Below are 19050 nucleotides of genomic sequence, written 5' to 3' on the forward strand. Positions count from 1 at the left end.
ACTTATTACATTACACTGTGTGTACAGCATGCAGTGAAGAAACAGAAGCTCACTGATTATGCTCAGTATCAAAATAAACTTTCTGAAAACGAAGTGAAAAATATGTAACCCTGCGCCAGTAAGCATGAAAATCCAGTTGGGTCATAGAATGGAAACTCTTTATCAAATAACGGGCATCAGTTGTTGTACTAATTAGACATACCCGTGTCTGAAATGATTCCACCATGAACAATGATGCCGTGATGGAGAGGCTTGCCATATCATGTTGACTCTGCGGCGTCGCTGAATGCAAGGGAATATTATAGCCCTTGTTTTCACCGAGGTGATGTAAAACTATGGATAAAATATTAAAAATATCAAATAGCCCCAGTTCCCAGTTTGGATCTACGAACGCGACTACTCGCGTTTCTGTTAACATCAAATGAAACAAATCCGGCATTCTTCAGGTCGAAGTGTAGATTATTAAATTCCTTAATCTTTCAGGTAAGTTAGAAAACAGAAAGAAGGTATGTATATAACCCGAATTAGCTAGTCTTGTTTGAAGTGTTATGGCAAGAAGAAAACGACTCTGGTCAGGTCAACTCAAAATTAGCAACACTAAATGCAATAGGGGTAATGCAATACTAAGTCCAATAAAGGATAAGAAACGAAGAATGCGGGTAAAGTATTATAAACAGGAACTGATGAAATGTATGATGAGATTAAAAACTAAACAAAATTCGTTCTGTTTAGAGTAACGACACTTCATGTGGTAATGGAACTGAAACGAATGAGAAAGAAAAATGTAGAGGAACCACGACTAGGGGAAAGTAATGAAAGGGGCAAGAGCTTGGTCGAATTTTGCGCAGAGCACAAGTTAATAACATGTAGCGCATGGTTTAAGGATTCTCAAAGCAAGCGGAAGAGACACCGGGGATGTTGGATAGTTTATGTAGCACAGTGATTTATTGTTGTGGTCTTCAGTCCTGAGACTGGTTTGATGCAGCTCTCCATGCTAATCTATTCTGTGCAAGATCTTTCATCTCCCCATACCTACTGCAACCTACATCCTTCGGAATCTGCTTAGTGTATTCATCTCTTAGTCTCCCTCTGCGATTTGTACCCTCCACGCTGCACTCCAATGCAAAATGTGTGATCCTCTGATGCCTCAGGACGTGTCCTACCAACCGATCCCTTCTTCTAGTCAACTTGTGCCACAAACGTTTCTTCTCCCCAATCCGATTCAATACTTCCTCATTAGTTATGTGATCTACTCATCTAATCTTCAGCATTCTTCTGTAGCACCACATTTCGAAAGCTTCTATTCTCTTCTTGTCCAAACTATTTATCGTCCATGATTCACTTCCGTACATGGCTACACTCCATACAAATACTTTCAGAAATGACCTCTTGACACTAAAATCTATACTCGATGTTAGCAAATTTTTCTTTTTCAGAAACGCTTTCATTGCCATTGCCAGTCTACATTTTATATCCTCTCTAATTCGACCATCATCAGTTATTTAGCTCCCCAAATAGCAAAACTCCTTTACTACTTTAAGTGTCTCACTTCCTAATCTAATTCCCTCAGCATCATTCGACTTAATTCGACTACATTCCATTATCCTCGTTTTGCTTTTGTTGATGGTCGTCTTATATCCTCCTTTCAAGACACTATCCATTCCGTTCAACTGCTCTTCCAAGTCCTTTGCTGTCTCTGACAGAATTATAATGTCATCGGTGAACCTCAAAGTTTTTATTTCTTCTCCATGGACTTTAATACCTACTCCGAATTTTTCTTTTGTTTCCTTCACTGCTTGCTCAATATACAGATTGAATAACATCGGGAGAGACTACAGCCCTGTCTCACTCCTTTCCCAACCACTGCTTCCCTTTCATACCCCTCGACTCGTATAACTGCCACCTGGTTTCTGTAGAAATTGTAAATAGCCTTTCGCTCCCTGTATTTTACTCCTGCACCTTCAGAATTTGAAAGTGAGTATTCCAGTCAACATTGTCAAAAGCTTTCTCTTAGTCTACAACTGCTAGAAACGTAGGTTTGCCCTTACTTAATCTATCTTCTAAGATAAGTGGTAGGGTCAGTATTGCCTCACGTGTTCCAACATTTCTACGGTATCCATACTGATCTTCCCCGAGGTCCTTATCTACTAGTTTTTCCATTCGTCTGTAAAGAATTCGCGTTAGTATTTTGCAGCTGTGACTTATTAAACTGAGAGTTCGGTAATTTTCACATGTGTCTACACCTGCTTTCTTTGGGATTGGAATTATTATATTCTTCTTGAAGTCTTGAGGGTATTTCGCCTGTCTCATACATCTTGCTCACCAGACGGTAGAGTTTTGTCAGGACTGACTCTCACAAGGCCGTCAGTAATTCCAATGGAATGTAGTCTACTCCGGGGGCCTTGTTTCGACTCAGGTCTTTCAGTGCTCTGACAAACTCGTCACGCAGTATGGTATCTCCCATTTTATCTTCATCTACATCCTCTTCCATTTCCATAATATTGTCCTCAAGTACATCGCCCTTGTGTAGACCCCTTATATACTCCTTCCACCTTTCTGCTTTCTCCTCTTTGCGTAGAACTGGGTTTCCATTTGAACTCTTGATATTCATGCAAGTGGCTCTCTTTCCCCCAAAGCTCTCTTTAATTTTCCTGTAGGCTGTATCTATCTTACCCCTAGTGAGATAAGCCTCCACATCCTTACATTTGTCCTCTAGCCATGCCTGATTATCCATTCTGCACTTCCTGTCGATCTCATTTTTGAGACGTTTGTATTCCTTTTTGCCTGCTTCATTTAGTACATTTTTATATTTTCACCTTTCATCAATTAAATTCAATATTTCTTCTGTTACCGAAGGATTTCTACTAGCGCTCGTCGTTTTACCTACTTGATCCTCTGCTGCCTTCACTACTTCATCCCTCAGAGCTACCCATTCTTCTTCTACTGTATTTCTTTCGCCGATTCCTGTCAATTGTTTCGTTACGCTCTCCCTGAAACTCTGTACAACGTCTGGTTCAGTCAGTTTATCCAGGTCCCATCTCCTTAAATTTCCAGCTTTTTGCAGTTTCTTCAGTTTTAATCTAGAGTTCATAACCAATAGATTGTGGTCAGAGTCCACATCTGCCCCTGGAAATGTTCTACAATTTAAAACCGGGTTCCATATGAGATTCACAGTGATTTATAGAGTATATATTACAAAGCAAAACGTCCTTTATACTGAAAAACACATTTTTTCCGTCTCTCGTCTTTCTAGTGTTATGTGGTCCGCCACGACTTGGTCTCCTGTGCGAAACTTTTCATCTCCGAGTAGCACCTACATGCAATGTGTTGGGTGTATTAACGACTTAGGTCTTCACCTAAAAATCTGGTCATTCGCAACTCCGTCTAGTATCATTGAAGTTAAGAAAACGGGACTGGATGATAGGACATGTGGTAAGATTTCAGTGTTTACCACGCACTTTCTCCTGGGCGATTATGTAGAAAACCCCCTCATGTCCTACCTTACTTTCCCACCTAATTTTTAACCGGATACCGCAGCATCACGACTCATTTTGATTATCTTCCTTTCCTGTTTTCTTACAGTCAATTATTCACTTCCGTACAGTTACGGGCTCAAACATACATTCTCAAAAACTTCTTCTTCAAATTAAAGCAAATATTTGACACTAATAGACATTTTTACTCTGCTTTTTATGAACTTGTTACTTCGTCTGTCATACATTATTCTGCTCCTGAAGTAGCAGATTACCTTCCCTTCGTCTACACTATGCCACCCTATTTGAGAGTACATGTACCACTAATCTTATTTCTGCTATTTCTCATAGTTTTTGGTCAACACTCAAGCTATATGTCGCACTCGACTGTTCATTACATTCGGTACGTGCTGTAATTCTTCCTGACGAAATCAGTGTCATCACCGCATTTTTATATTGGCAATCTCTCACCCTGAATGAATGGCACCCTGAATCGATCTTTTACTTCCATCAGTGCTTCTTCGAAAAATTTGAAAGAAAGGACAACCAAAGCAGTAATAAAAATTCATGAAATAACACTGGTCTTAATTGGGGTACATGGCATTAACGAAGATGCGCCTGACGAAGAGAAATTTCTTCGACGACTTGCAAAAGCTATTGACGAATGTCCTGATGGGCGTGAGTTGTTAATAATGGTAGACTTAAATCGACACATTGGAAAAAGATTAAATAATAACTTTTTGAGACCGCGGGGAGTGAATGTAGAAAAAAATAACGAAAGGAGACTGGTCAACTTCTGCATGGTTCAGAAATGTGCCGCCATGAATAGCCAATTCCAGCATAAAAAATACACAAGTACACCTGGGCCAATTCGTCAACAATCTAGAATCAGTTATAATGTAAGAGTGCGGAGGCAGTGGGTAATTAAGATGCAGATGTAAGGGTAAAAAGAGAAGCAGAGAGTAGCTCCAATCAGTTTGTAGTTACTTCAACAAATGCTTTTCCGATTAAGATCAGGATGAAATGGAATAAGAAAGAGGAAAATGGTGGAGGTAGAACTATAGGAGATTCAAAATATAGGATATACCTGCTACAAGAATAAAGTGTGAAAAGTTTGTATCAACAAAGACTAAACCTAAGATTGGATTGAGTGGAGGAGGACAGAAGTGCTAACGAGCTATGCAGTTTTCTGAAACAGTCAAGAAAGCAGTTGAGAAGGCTTAGGGAAGGGAAATAGAGAGAAGAGTATGAACTAAATGGATGACCGCGGAGGTGAAGGAGGTGGTTGAGGAAAAGATGAAACTATATCACATATGGTTAAGCTCTTCGTGCCAAGGGGACTGGAATATGTACAAGGTACATAGAAAGTGGAGGAATAAATTAACAACGAAGTGTAAGGAATAGGAATGCGAAAAAGTATATGACGGGAAATAGAGCATTCGCTTGGATATAGGAGATCGGCAGAGTCATGGGGGATAATAAGGAAGATAAAAATGGCCAGCAATCCCGCGCTCACAATAAAGCCTACATCTACTGGACAATGAGAAAAGCTCTTTGTAGAACTTCTGGTAGAAAAAGAAGAGACCACATGGAGAGATCTACAAAAAAGCTGTAAGTTATGTAATACAGAATTTATACTATAGAAGGAGGTGAAAGAGGGACTAAAAAAGGCAAGAAATGTTAAGGCAAATGTAAATTGTTCAGTCAGATTGTAGAGAGGGAGGAAATAGCAAGTGATTGGTGAGTATAATACATATTTGCTATCTAAGAAAAAGGAAACGAGAGTTACCTAAATAATTATAGAGGAATTAGTGTTATGGTTTCTATCAGCAGACTTTTGCGAGCTCTAATAAAAAAAAAGTTTAGAGAATGAAATTGGGAGAAAGATGCGAGAGTGACAGGCAAATGGACGACCTTGTTCAAAAAATGGCTCTGAGCTCTATGGGAGTTAACTGTTAAGGTCATCAGTCCCCTAGAACATAGAGCTACTTAAACCTAACTAACCTAAGGACGTCACACACATCCACGCCCGAAGCAGGATTCGAACCTGACAGCGTAGCGGTCGCACGGTTCCACACTGTAGCGCCTAGGACCGCTCGGCCACCTCGGCCGGAGCATGACTTTCTCTGGATTATGTTTTGAGTTTTAGACAAATAATACACCTAATATTTGTGGATTTAGAAAAAGCGTATATTTCTGTATCCATCAACGGACTATGGGAAACGTTGGAGTATATAGGAGTAGAAGCACAATAGATATCCCAAATTCAAAGAATATACCACCAATCATACTAAGCTGTTAAATTAAGAACAATGTTGGGGGAGATATTTCAAACATCGAAAGGACTTAGACAGGATTGCAATATTTCGCCGCCCCATTTCAAATTTATATGCAGTACATACTCGAACGGTGAAATCAGTCATGCGGACACATGGGATTTCTTTCCCAGTGTGGTACTACCCACTCATTATTACTTGCCCATGAGCAGCTACTAACAGCACAAAGTGAAGAGAATGTCAAGGTATATGAAAAAGTTAATGGAAGCGTTTGAACGAGCTTGGCAGAGGCAGAGGATGGGAGGTGTATAGTACTGCAGCAAGGAACTATTAAAGCTCTAAAACGGTTCGAATACTTAGGATCGACTACACAATCCTCTCGAAGCTATGAAGCAGATGTGGAACGCAGGATACAGCTGGCAAGAGGAGCAATTCGAATGTTGAATGGGTTTCTGTCGAACCGGGTAATATCAAAAGAAAGAAAGAAGAAAAGGATATTGCAAACAGTAGTGGAAAGTATGCTAACATACACTGCAGAGTGCTTGACCCTGAGGGGCGGCAGAGAACCATAGATGGATGGAATACGGAGGGCAGCCGGGTATCCAGGACAGAGCGGAGAAGAAGACATTAGCGGGCCAATGGATTCGGAATAACCAGTCGTGCAAAGAACTGAGTATATAGCTCTTCAACTGTATACGAATGTGGGGCAAATGGAGCAAGGACGATGGCCAGAAGCGATCCTGCAAGGATTGTCAAAATTTAGGAAGCCGCCAAGAAGACGGCGCAGATTAACATGGGGAGCGGAAGTAATGATAATGAAGAGGATGAGAGATCTGAAAAAAGATGACTGCTCTGATCTGGAGCTGGCGGATGGGAATAAAAGGAAACTGCTGAATAGTGGAAAAGCCCTGAAAGGTATCTAAGCTTCTTCAATGTGAGGATTGAACTGAGTGGGAGAAAAGTTACATACCTAGAAACTTTTCCAGCCGGCAGTATGTTATTCACCTTCCATTATTATTGATCCTTATCGATTCTTATACGTATTGTGTTATTACCCGTATTTGCCTGTAGCTGCTACGTTTATTTCTCTATATTTTTTTTAGAATGCTTTTTCTATTTCGGTAATACTCATGAATACGTCTTCTTTTTCCTTAAATCTTGCTTCTACTTTCTAACTCAACGACGTAAGTGCTTTGTTATGCTTTTAATTTTTCTTAAGCGAACTTACCGTCTGCCAAGAGGTTAACCTTACTGCTCTTATAATTTGTATATCACTGTCTTACTCTAATCATATAATAATTTTCTTGTTATGTTTTGGTATCTTCGGAATTGTATGCATAGTATTTCCCAAACATCTGTTAGTATCTGGTCAGTTTCATAGATTTCACACCAACTGGAACTGTCATTTGGTCTCCATTTTCCCCAGTGACTAGAAATTTCGAGGGAGTGTCATCTATGCCTTATGCCTTTTTTATTGGAGCACCATCCGTGGTCTAGTGATAACAGTCTTGATAAGTAATCAAAACGTTCTCGGTCCGATGTTTGAACGCGCCACTAAATAATTTTGAAAAAAAAAAAAATCATCAGCAAAGACGGCCGGAATAAGAAGTTACCTTCGTTCTGCCAACAGCCATGTCAAAGAGAGTGAAAGAGCGACAGAGCTTCAGTGCCTCCTAATTTATGGTGAGAAATTGCCACTAAAAGTCAGAAGAATCAGCAGTGATCAATAGCATGGGGATGCAAAAGGCAATGGAAAACACTGCATTAAACACACATAATCTGCATAGAAAGGACATGGAGCCTGTAAATAAAAAGGATTTGGTGGTGACCTCTCTAATGACAAAAGACTCCAGACTAGGCCTCCATATGGATCTCCGGGAGGGGATTGCAGAGGTGGATAAAGTAACCCACTAACGGATAACAATCTATGAGTCGGTGCGTGGACTGTCAAAACTCTAAACGTGGTAGGTAAGGTAGAAAATCTGAAAACGGAGATGATAAGTGATTTGAAATGGTGAGATGACGAGGATTTCTGGTCAGATGAATAGAGGGTAAATCGACAGCAGCAGAAAATAGAATCACGGGGATAGGATTTGTTATGAACAGTAAGGTAGGGTACAGAGTGAGTTACTGTTAACAGTCCAGTGATAGCCTTTTTCTCATCAGAATCGGCAGCAAACCAACCCCAACGATAAAATTTCAGGTATACGTGCCGACGTCCCAAGCAAGGATTAAGGGAGAGACAGAAAGCATATAAGGGTACTAAACGTGTAACTCAGCACATAGAGGCAGATGAAAATCTAATTGTCATGTGGTACTAGAATGTGGTTGTCAGGAAAGTAGTAGAAGAACCGCGTACAGGAGAATATGGGCTGAGTAGTAGGAATGAGAGAAGAGAAAGACTAATTGAGTTCGGAAATAACTTTCAGCTAGTAATAACGAATACTGTATTGAATAATCACAAGAGAAGCAGGTATATAAGCCGTGCTGCAACCCACGTTGGTGCTGTTCATAGGTTTCCGCCCCCTGTTGGAGGCCAGACGGTATCGTTTAGTTGGCACGGTTGCGGTTGTTTGTCTTCTTCTCAGTTTCGCAAGCATTGCCTGTCCGCTAGTGGCAGAAGACGTGGTTATCTATATGTCGTAACTGTTGCCCTATCTTTGTGGCGACGTCGTTGTTTTGTCGGGTCGTGTGAATGTGCGAGTTCGGTTGGGGACCTAGGAGAAGCCAGGTCCGCGCAGTGCGCAGAACACACCGGGACTGCTGGTGGCATGCACGGACTGCCCGATGGGGAGGGCTGTGGTCACGAGGGTGGACAACTTTGTCGTTAAGCCGGATCCAACAAGCTTTAACATGAGTGCGTTTCAATCCAAGTAGAGACACCTCCACCATTGTCACATCTCGCGCTTCTCCAGTGACTTGGGTTCGTGTTGCTGCTGGTAGTGTCGCTGAGGCGAACAGCAGTGTGTGGAGTACTTAGGGAAAAGCGGATCTGATTAGCTTTTCTCGAGCTCTTATTACTGTTTACTGTCTTCAACTTGAGACAATTTGTTAAGTTCTAGCAATGGTAATTTTTCTAGCCTGGTGACCGCTAACACCCTACTTACCTGCCCTGGGGGTTAGTGTGTAACGGCAGTGTACGTTTCCTTGCCTTGCTGGTGCTCTCCGGTAAGGCGTGTAGTTTTGACAGCTTTCTTGATTGAAGGCCTGTTGTTGATTCTTCTACTCTGGTGTTAAATATTCCTTTCTTGTTCCGGGAGCTCTAAACACAGTATTTTTTGTGGACGTAGTGCAGACCGCCTTTTCCGGCTTTGACGTATTGTTTCATCGTTTCATTTGGCTTATTGGACATCAGGTAGCTTCTGCAAGTTTATCATTAGTCATTCGTTAGATTGCCACTAGTCTGAGCTACCATCATGTGAAGTGAATGCAACTCTTGGCTGCATATCTCATCGCTAGCAAAAGGTTTTATTGCCAGACCTTCTCAGAGGTCGATTACTGGAGTACGATCTGAATCAGTTGCTATTGTATTTGCTGTTTTAGAGCAGGTTTCTAATTTTTTTTGTATTATTGCCGTTCCTGGTGTGTAAGGCCTTCAGCTGTGATTGTGGTCATTTGCTTTAAAATTCTAATTAGGTATTTGTATTTTATCAGTAATCCTTAGAACCATATTTACTGCCATTCCTGGCGTCTGGTGCCTTCTACTGTGTTTGTGGCGACTTACCTTTAATATTTCAATACCGGTAATTTGTAAGTTGCCGCGAGTTTTAAACATTTCTTAAATTATTGCCATTCCTGGCGTGTAAGGCCTTCTGCCCAGAGCACAGTGGCTTGCTTTTAAAACATTATGTTGCATCAGTATTTAATGGTGATTTGCTAAATTGTAGTTCACTGAAAACACTATTATTTGGTGAGCTCTTTATTCCTTCATAAATAACGAGTTTTGCTTTATTTATTGTTGAGTCTGGGATCGCTAGTTTGAAACAAATTGTGTGTAACTTTAAAAGGCAATGAATAGCAGCTAATTTCGGACCCGTCCACAATCGTAACCGTATCCAACCTTCCCTTGACTATCGGATCTCAGTATACTTGGAAAAGGCCTGGAGATGTGGCAATAAACCAGTTAGATTACATCATGGTTAGGCAGAGATCCCGAAATCAGTTACTGGATTGTAAGGTGGACACAGGAGCAGATATAAGCTGAAATCACAATTTAGTAATGATGAAGAATAGGATGACGTTTAAAAGACTAGTCAGGAAGAATCAGTACCAGCACGGAAAGAAGTGGGAAAGGCTAAGGAAGCAAGAGAAATGCAGAAGTTCTCTGATGATATGGATACTGCAATAATGAACTAGCTCAGTAAGCAGCTCAGTTGAAGAGGAATGAACATCCCTAAAAAGAGCAGCCATAGAATTTGGAAAGAAAACTCAGGTGCCAAGATGGTAACTGCGAAGAAAGAATACGTAACAGAAGAAATACTTCAGCTGATCGACGGAAGAAGGAAGTAAACATACGTCCAGAAAAATGTAGCAATATAGATATAAAAGTCAGTTAGGGATGAAGTAAGTAAGAAGTGTAGGAAAGCAAAGGTGAAATGGCTGTATGAAAAACATAAGGAAATCGAAAAAAATGTATTATATAATAAGGTTGGTTGGGGGAAGGAGACCAGACAGCGATGTTATCGGCCTCATCGGATTAGGGAAGGACGGGGAAGCAAGTCGGCCGTGCCCTTTGAAAGGAACCATCCCGGCATCTGGGGTGGAGCGATTTAGGGAAATCACGGAAAACCTAAATCAGGATGGCCGGACGCGGGATTGAACCGTCGTCCTCCCAAATGCGAGTCCAGTGTCTAACCACTGCGCCACCTCGCTCGGTGAATCATATAATAACTGGCTTAACATATAGAAAAGGTAGAACACCCTTCGGTGATATTAAAAGCAAGGGTGGTAATATCAAGAGTGCAATGGGATTTCCACTGTTAAAAGAAGGGGGGAAAGAGGATAGGTGGAAAGACTTCATCGAAGGTGGAGGGGAGGACATGTTTGATGGCGTGATAAAAGAAGAAGAAGGAGCCGAAAGAGAAGAGACAGGGGATCCAACATCAGAATTACAATTTGAAAGAGATTTGGAAAACTTAAGATCAAATGAGGCAAAAGAGATAGATAACATTCCTTCAAAATTTCTAAATCCGCTAAGGTAAATGGAAAGGAAACGATTATTCACATTGGCTTGTTGAAGGAATGAGAGTGGCGATATAACTTTATATTTCCGGAAAAACTTCATGTACCCAATCCCGAAGAGTGCAAGTACCGAAAAGTACGAAAATTATCGCATAATCTGCTTAACAGCTCATGCTTCCAAATCGCTGACAAGAATAATGTACAGAAAAATTAAAAAGGAAACTGACGACGTGTAGGAAGACGATCAGTTTGGCTTTAGGAAAGGTAAAGGCACCAAAGAACAGTTTTGACGTTTTGATTGATGAAGGAATCAAAACTGAAGAAAAATCAAGAGACGTACACAGACTTTGTCTACCTAAGCTCCTAAACGCAGCGATAAATAAGAGGACATTTAGGTGCTCATATCTCCGGCTTTGTTGGTCATAAAAAGGTAGATCCAATTATTATCCCATGGGCTGAGGACCATTTGTGTACCCAACAGAACTATTGTCTTAGTTTCACCAAACTACAGTACAGGGTCAATCTATTAATATTACAGACTTCCTCCTGCTCAGACAAATGGAGCAAATAGTTTGGCTCTTCCTGTATTAGATGTGATGTACGGTGAACTTGAAGGCACCTTTAATCCATTGTCGGTTCTTCGGAAAACCGCCAAAACAGAAATCTTTTTACTATATTTACGCCGTCACTAGCTGATCGAAACTCACCCGAGTATTCCAAGATGGCTGAGCACAGGAAATGGCTGAAATTCTTACGATATATAACTAAAATAACGATCTAGAACCACCTTGACAATTTTATTGATATATTTTTCGGGTTTGAAGATACTGAGATTCAAAGTTACACTACTTGTATAAGTAGTAAGTAACTTGTAATAATTTAATATAGTGTGTTTTAATCACGTACAGTGTTTAATATTGCCCGTTGCACAAAAATTTAATTTACAATGTAAAATATCTTTGTTTCACAAGTTACTAGTGCTCAGTTAGATACTTCTTAACCACTGTAACGATCTTGCAAACTATGAAACCGTAACTATATAACCTGTAATACTACAGGGTTCCGTATTTTATTTGTTGTGGATAATTTTGTCCACCACACTGTTACAAAACATGTTCGTTCACAACATAAACGAAGAAAGTTCAGTTTAACAGTTTCTCAGCCTATGTCAAGACCCCACAAAATTTAGCATTATAAGCACTTAACCTGCAGTACTAAGTAAGTTATTCATTTATTGTGTTTTACATTATCCATCCTGTAAAGTGTAATTTCAGCATTAAGAAACAAGTTCGACGCACGACACTCTATGGAAGTGGATTTTATCATTGCTTAAAATTTTTGGGCACCTAAGAACAAGTGTTACTCTCAGACACTAGCAGTTGTTTCTTGAAGGTGGCCCAGTCAGCCGAAAACTAGTTTGAAATGAACAAAAATGAGTAGCAAAAATTAGTGTACTTCTTATTCAACTTTAAATATGGAACAGTTGTACCCAAAAGTAACTAGAGAAACCATACATAAAATGTAATAAATAGCCTGATGTAGGATATACACGCGAAAAACTCATGAGTTAATAAAACTGACCTGTGAATGAATGACTAAATGATACATTTGCATAAATTCATCGGCAATTTCTGAGGAAACCGCGCCAAAAATCGTTTTTCTTCTGTCACAGGTTCCAAGACGACAATCCACAGCAAATGGCTACAATTTTTACCTTATATTCCAAAGATTCCTGTCTTGAACAACCTTTATCCGTTTGCGAGACACAGAGGTTCACAGTTACCCTACTTGTGCAAAATAAAATATGCACGTAAAATGCCATTCCAGGCAAAGACGTAGTTTACAAAGTGACGCAGCACGGAGAAACACGTTGCCATGTGTCGCCGTTAACATCAGGAGGGCAATATAATTCATGTGTAAGAGTTACTCTGACATGAATCTGGTAGGGTAAGCGGGCTGTGACCATACCAACGAAGACTTCAAAGTATTCCACCACTGAAGTGTCACTGTTAGTGAGCTGCATATTCTTGTAGCGATGTGTATACATTGATCAGCCAGAACACCTACCTAATAGCCTGTATGTCCACCCCCCTCATCGATAGCTGCGGCAACGCGTCTTTAAATTTACATTTTCATCATATTCCGCTGGCCACCTAATATTGTGTGGTGGAGGGTACTTTCGGTATTACTATCTGATTCCTTTAGCTCTGTTCCACTCGCGAATAGTACGTCTGAAGAATGATTGTCGACTTGCCTCTGTATTGGCTCTAATTTCTCGAATATTCTTCTCGTGGTTAATACACGAGATGTATGTGGAGGGAAGTAATATATTGTCCGACTCCTCCTGAAAAGTGGTGTCCCTAAATTTCAATATCAAATGTCACCGTGATATACAACGCCTTTCATGTAACGTCTGCCAGTGGAGTTCGTGTAGCACCCCCGTAACGCTCTCTCGCCTGCTACACGATCCCTTGACAAACCTGAGTCTGGTGTCTGCTTTTCCCCTATCTGTCTTGTGGGTAATTACACTTAAGGTCCCTCTGGATAGTTACGCATAGATATTTTACGACAGATGCTGTCTCCAGCTGTTTGTCATCAATAGTGTAGCTGTAGGGTAGTGGATTTCTTTTCCTATGAATGCGCAAAATGTTACATTTATTTACGTTCTGGGTCAACTGCCAAAGCCAGCACCATTCATAAATTCTCCGCAGGTCGTTCTGCAAATTCTTACTGTCTTCTGGCGTTGATACTTTGGTACAGACAACTGCATCATCTGCGAACAACTGTAAAGAGCATCCGACACTTTCTACTAGATCATTTACATACACTATATTGTAAACAGAAAATGTCCTATCATACTTCTTGTCGATTATGATCCGTTAAGAGTTGCGTGTAGAGTTCTATCTGCAAGAAAGTCTTGAATCCAACCGCAAGTCTGCTTGTATTTTTTTTTTCATTAAGCGGCAATGCAGGAAAGTATCAAATACTTACTGGAAAAACGAACTCGGCATCAACCTGAGCGCCGTTGTCCAGGGCGCTATGGATCTCGTGGAGGAACAAAGCAAGCAAAGCAATGTGAGCTTCACAGGATCTCTGCTTGCGGAATCCATGTTAATTTTTATAGAGGAAATGTTCATTTTCTAAAAAAGTCATATTTCTTGACCCTAAAATGTGTTCCATAATTCTACAACAGATTGACGTCAACGATATATGTATATATTTGTATGGATCTCTCGTATGGCCTTTCTTAAAAGCGGGAATGACCTACGCTTTTTGCAGGTACCTTTGGTTGCTCAAGCGATCTACGATAAATTACTGCTACAAGGGGAGCAAGTTCTTTCTCATAATCTTTATAGAATCTTATCTCATCTGGTCCAGGCGCCTTTCCTCTACTAAGCAATTGTAGCTGCTTTTCAATTCCGCGATTGGTTATCTGATTATCTGAAATTTTGACGTTTGTACGACGATTGAAAGAAGGAACTGTGTTTCGATCTTTCGCAGTCAAACAATTTCGGAAGACCAAATTCAGGATTTTCACCTTTTCTCTGTTATCTTCGCTTTCGGCACTAGTATGGTCACTGACTGAATAATTTGTTGATTTTGTTACACTTACTGATTTTACATACGACCAGAATCTCTTGTGGGTTTTACTCAGGTCGGTTGACTGTGTCTTACGTGAAAAATCATTGAACGCTTCTCTCTTTGCTCTCCTTGAGCTCATTTTCGCTTCGTTCTGCCTTTGTTTGTCTGCTAGGTTTATACTTCTCTTGAATCTGAGATGAAGTGCTCTTAGTTTACGTAGCGCATTTCTAACACGGCTATTAAATCATGGTGGATCTTTCACATCCCTTAAAACCTTACTCTGAACACTCTTGTCTAGGGCATATTGCACGATGCCTTCGAATTTTTTCCATCTGTTCTCCGCATCTTCGTCGTCATCACCAAATATTTGATGCTGCCTGCTGATATATTCATCATAGATGCTGTCACAGCCGTATGATTACTGATACCTTTCTCTATGTTAACTGATTCCATACGTTCAAGTCTGTTTGTTGCCAGGAGGTCTAAGATGTTACCGTCAGGAGAACATTACCAGACGAATCCCTGTCACGACTTGGAAGCAGCGAGGCCTTTGTAGGTAGCTAAAAGGAGTGGGCACCACATTTGCACAAAAAAGGAACCTAATTACCGTAAATTCTTGGAATGGGGTAAACTCTGATGCCACGTTCAATCAGACCAGCCATCGATCGGGTTAAGGTCTGGTGTATGAGGCGGACATAATATCAATTGGAATTAGCCACTGTGTTCCTCGAACCATTCCATCACATTCCTGGTCCTGTGACATGGCCCATGAACTTGGTGAAAAATGCCACTGCCGTCAGGAAACATAATCGTCATGAGGGGCGTACGTGGTCTGCAACCAGTTTATGGTACTCCTTGGCCGTCATGGTGCCTTGCAAGAGTTCCCTTGGGTCTATGGCGTCGACTTCAGCATGTTCCCCAGAGCATAATGGAACCACCATCTGCTTGTCTACGTCCCGTAGCACAAAAGTTCCATTAGACCCATGGCTGCGACTTCAGCATGTTCCTCAGAGCATAATGGAACCACCACCAGCTTGTTTCCGTTCCGCAGTACACGAGTCAAGGAGCTGCTCCACTGGAAGGCGACGGATTCGCGCACTTATATCGACATGATGAAGATATCGGTATTCATCAGACTATGCAGCGCTCAACCACTATGCCAACTTCCAGTGCCAGTGGTCACATGCAAATTTCAGGCTTAGTTGCTGATGTCGCGGTGTTAACATTGGCACATGCGTGAGTCATCGGTTGCGGAGGCACAGCGTTAGGAGTGTTCGATGCACTGTGTGTTCACGCTTGTACTCTGCCCAGTCTGATGTTACTTGCTCCACAGTTTACCGCCTGTCCTGTTTTACCCATCTCCCAGCCTACAACGGTTGACATCTGTAATGAGGGGTGGCAGCCCCAACCCTAATCCGTTTGGACTTGATTTGATCTTTGTTTTGCCACGTATTGAAGACACTCACGACAGCACTCTTCAAACGCTCGACAAGTCGTGCAGTTTCCGAAATGCACGTGACTAGGTTCCGTACCATCACAATTTGCCCTTGGTCAAACTCAGACAGATAGCGTGCCTTCCCCATTCAACACACGGACTGCACACTCACTGACACTACATGCACTGTGTGTGTGTCTGACTAGCAGTCATTCCTTTCCAGGTGACGCTGATATCGCCAGGACGGGTTTATATTGATGGAACGGTGATCGTCATAACGCTATAGGTGATTAGTCTACACTTAGGATAAAGAAAGATGCACCAAGAGACTATTCGAATGGAACGGAAATCATCAGATGCGATATACAATTACAGACAAACAAATTGTTACAATTTCCGAATATTAGGATGCTTTTATTCACGAGAATGAGCTTCACAACTTGAGCAAGCTAACAACACATCGGTCCACATGCGGCCATTATGCAAGCAGTTACTCAGCTTGGAATTGATTGATGGAGTGGTTGGATGCCATCCTGTGGGACATCGTGTTACAATTGGTGCACTAGGAAGTCAAATTCCCGAACTAGTTGGAGCGCCATGCCTACAAAGGTCCCAACATACTCACATGATGAGAGATCCGAATGTGAGGTGCGACCATGTTGGCCTTGTTTGGCAAGCACGGAGACAAACAGTAGAAACTCTCATGCTGGGCGAGCGGGCATTATCGTCCTGAGACGTAATCGCAGGATGTCTTGCCATGACCGGCAATAAAGCGGGACGCCGGTCGCTGTGGTCGAGCGGTTCTAGGCGCTTCAGTGTGGAACCGCGCGACCGCTACGCTCGCAGGTTTGAATCCTTCCTCGGGCATTGATATGTGTGATGTCCTTAGGTTAGTTAGGTTTAGGTAGTTCTAAATTCTAGGGACTGACGACCTCAGATGTTAAGTCCCATAGTGCTGAGAGCCATTTGAACCATTTGAACCAAAACGGGGCGTATAATCGTCGACATATTGCTGTGTTGGTGGACTGTTGCGTATGACATTTAAAAGACTTTTTTGTGGGGGGTGTGGGTTATCAATCTTGTGATTGTTTTGTTTCTGCGCACTACGAAGTCCTCACATGTGCTAACCTCTTTATCTCAGAGTAGCCCTCACAATCTACGTTCTCAGTTATTTGCTGGATGTATTCGTCTACCGTTTTCGCCCTCTACAGCTCTCTCTATACCATCGAAGTCATTCCCTGATGTGCTAACTTCGTGTCCATTCTCCTTGTCAATGTTTTCCACATATTCGTTTTCTGTCCGATTCTGCGCAGAACCTTTACGTTATCAGCCCACCTAATTTTCAACGTTCTTCTGCAGCACCGCATCTCAAATGAAACAGTTTCACGAAGCTCGAAATTATGGAACACAGGGAAAGTAGCTTTTCTACTTACGTATACACCGCGAAATGCAACAACATTGAAAATGTTTGTAGTGATGTCACGAACAATTTGGTTGCAAAGGAGTGATCACTTCCAGAAACTTTTTGTTATGCAATTCACACAAGGAACACTTTGAACACGATACGTGTACCCATGGTATTACGATGACTGTAAAGTACTGATGTACATTGTCGACTGTTTAAATTGCAGCTCTACAGCAACGCCAGCGCTTTGTTCACAGAGGCTGGTGACTGAACCACAAGCCCTCGTTCCAGCCTTTGCCAAGTTTATTGCAACGAGATACCTGCGCCACACCGTTGAAATGGACAAGACATAACCTCGTTGAGTTCGGCGTTATAAACGTCTGACAGTCACTTGCGATAACAGGACACGAACGATTAAATACGTCCTCGCAGCAATAAAATATAATACACGTGATAGTAACCACAGTGGACTCATGAAACGAGGAAAACTCATATGTGTAATCTACGGATAGATCGATTTCACACACCTCCGCAATTCCTTTTGTGAAGGTAATTAGGAGCTTTGCTGTAGGTATTACAATGTTGCTCTGCTGTACGTGAGTTAGGGCCATGCCCACCCATGGCCATATAGCTGACCGTTGCACTCAAGCGTAACAGTATTTGTACATGCTATCCCAGTTGTTAAGAGAAGAAAATTTTGTATCTGTCTATCTACGTATTGGGCCCTTTCTTACATAGTTGATGCTGGTTTCCTATGGTACTTCGGTGAGTATTGGAACAGGGTCAATCCAGCCATAACTAACGCAAACCATCTGAGGCAGCACAGAAACAATATGTAATCTTAAAGCTGACAGCGCAGATAACACTGGGAAGGAATTTACATGTGCTACTAAATGATGCAGTATGCAGTACAACCAGCAGATATAAATAACGATGTGCAGTAACTACCACAAATTTTTAGTTTTTCTAATGCAGTTCTCATACGATATATGTATTTGTATGGAAAATGAATCTATGTATGGCACTATATATATATATATATATATATATATATATATATATATATATATATATATATATATATATATATATATATATATATATATATGAATTATCTGCAGTATGTAATACCTGGAAAGCAAAATGTATATGAATTATGTGGAGTATGCAGTACCTGGTAAGTTACTTCACATCAGTCAGTGACACATGCAGATTCATTTCCAATATGCATGAGCAAAACTAAAAACTCCTAGTCACTGCACATTATTATAACACATGTATTACTTGATTAATTATTAATTATTACATACCCATATTATTCAGTTCTTGTGCAGGACAATCTAATTACATACACTATAAATTTTCAACTGAATGAAGAAGGGAACCTGCTGCAATGGACACAGATTTTACTACATTACACCTGTCTAAAGTACTTAAGATACGTTGCAAACTGCACATTTATGTGACAAACATTAAATATATAGAGTACTGCCTTTTAATTGTCTATGCAAAACACACCACGTAGACAATGATAGTCTTGTTGCACAGTGGGATAAGTATATTAACAGCTATGACGGTTACTTTTTAAAATAATAAACAGTTTATTTACCTTTTTCTCCTGTCTGTCTAGAGTTCGTTTGCCTGTCTGTTACAGTAGCTGCAAAACAGCAATTAAAAGCTGCTGATGCTTTACAGAAA

At 41.0% G+C, this 19050-nt stretch overlaps 1 protein-coding gene across 1 annotated transcript in view; it reads right to left on the minus strand.

The window, feature by feature from the left end:
- The window catches only part of LOC126336057 (uncharacterized), an 84662-nt gene that overhangs the window by 19668 nt on the left and 45944 nt on the right, over positions 1–19050 (minus strand). The window lies entirely within an intron of this gene.

Source organism: Schistocerca gregaria, chromosome 2 (assembly GCF_023897955.1).
Source record: "Schistocerca gregaria isolate iqSchGreg1 chromosome 2, iqSchGreg1.2, whole genome shotgun sequence".
Taxonomy (NCBI): Eukaryota; Metazoa; Arthropoda; class Insecta; order Orthoptera; family Acrididae; genus Schistocerca; species Schistocerca gregaria.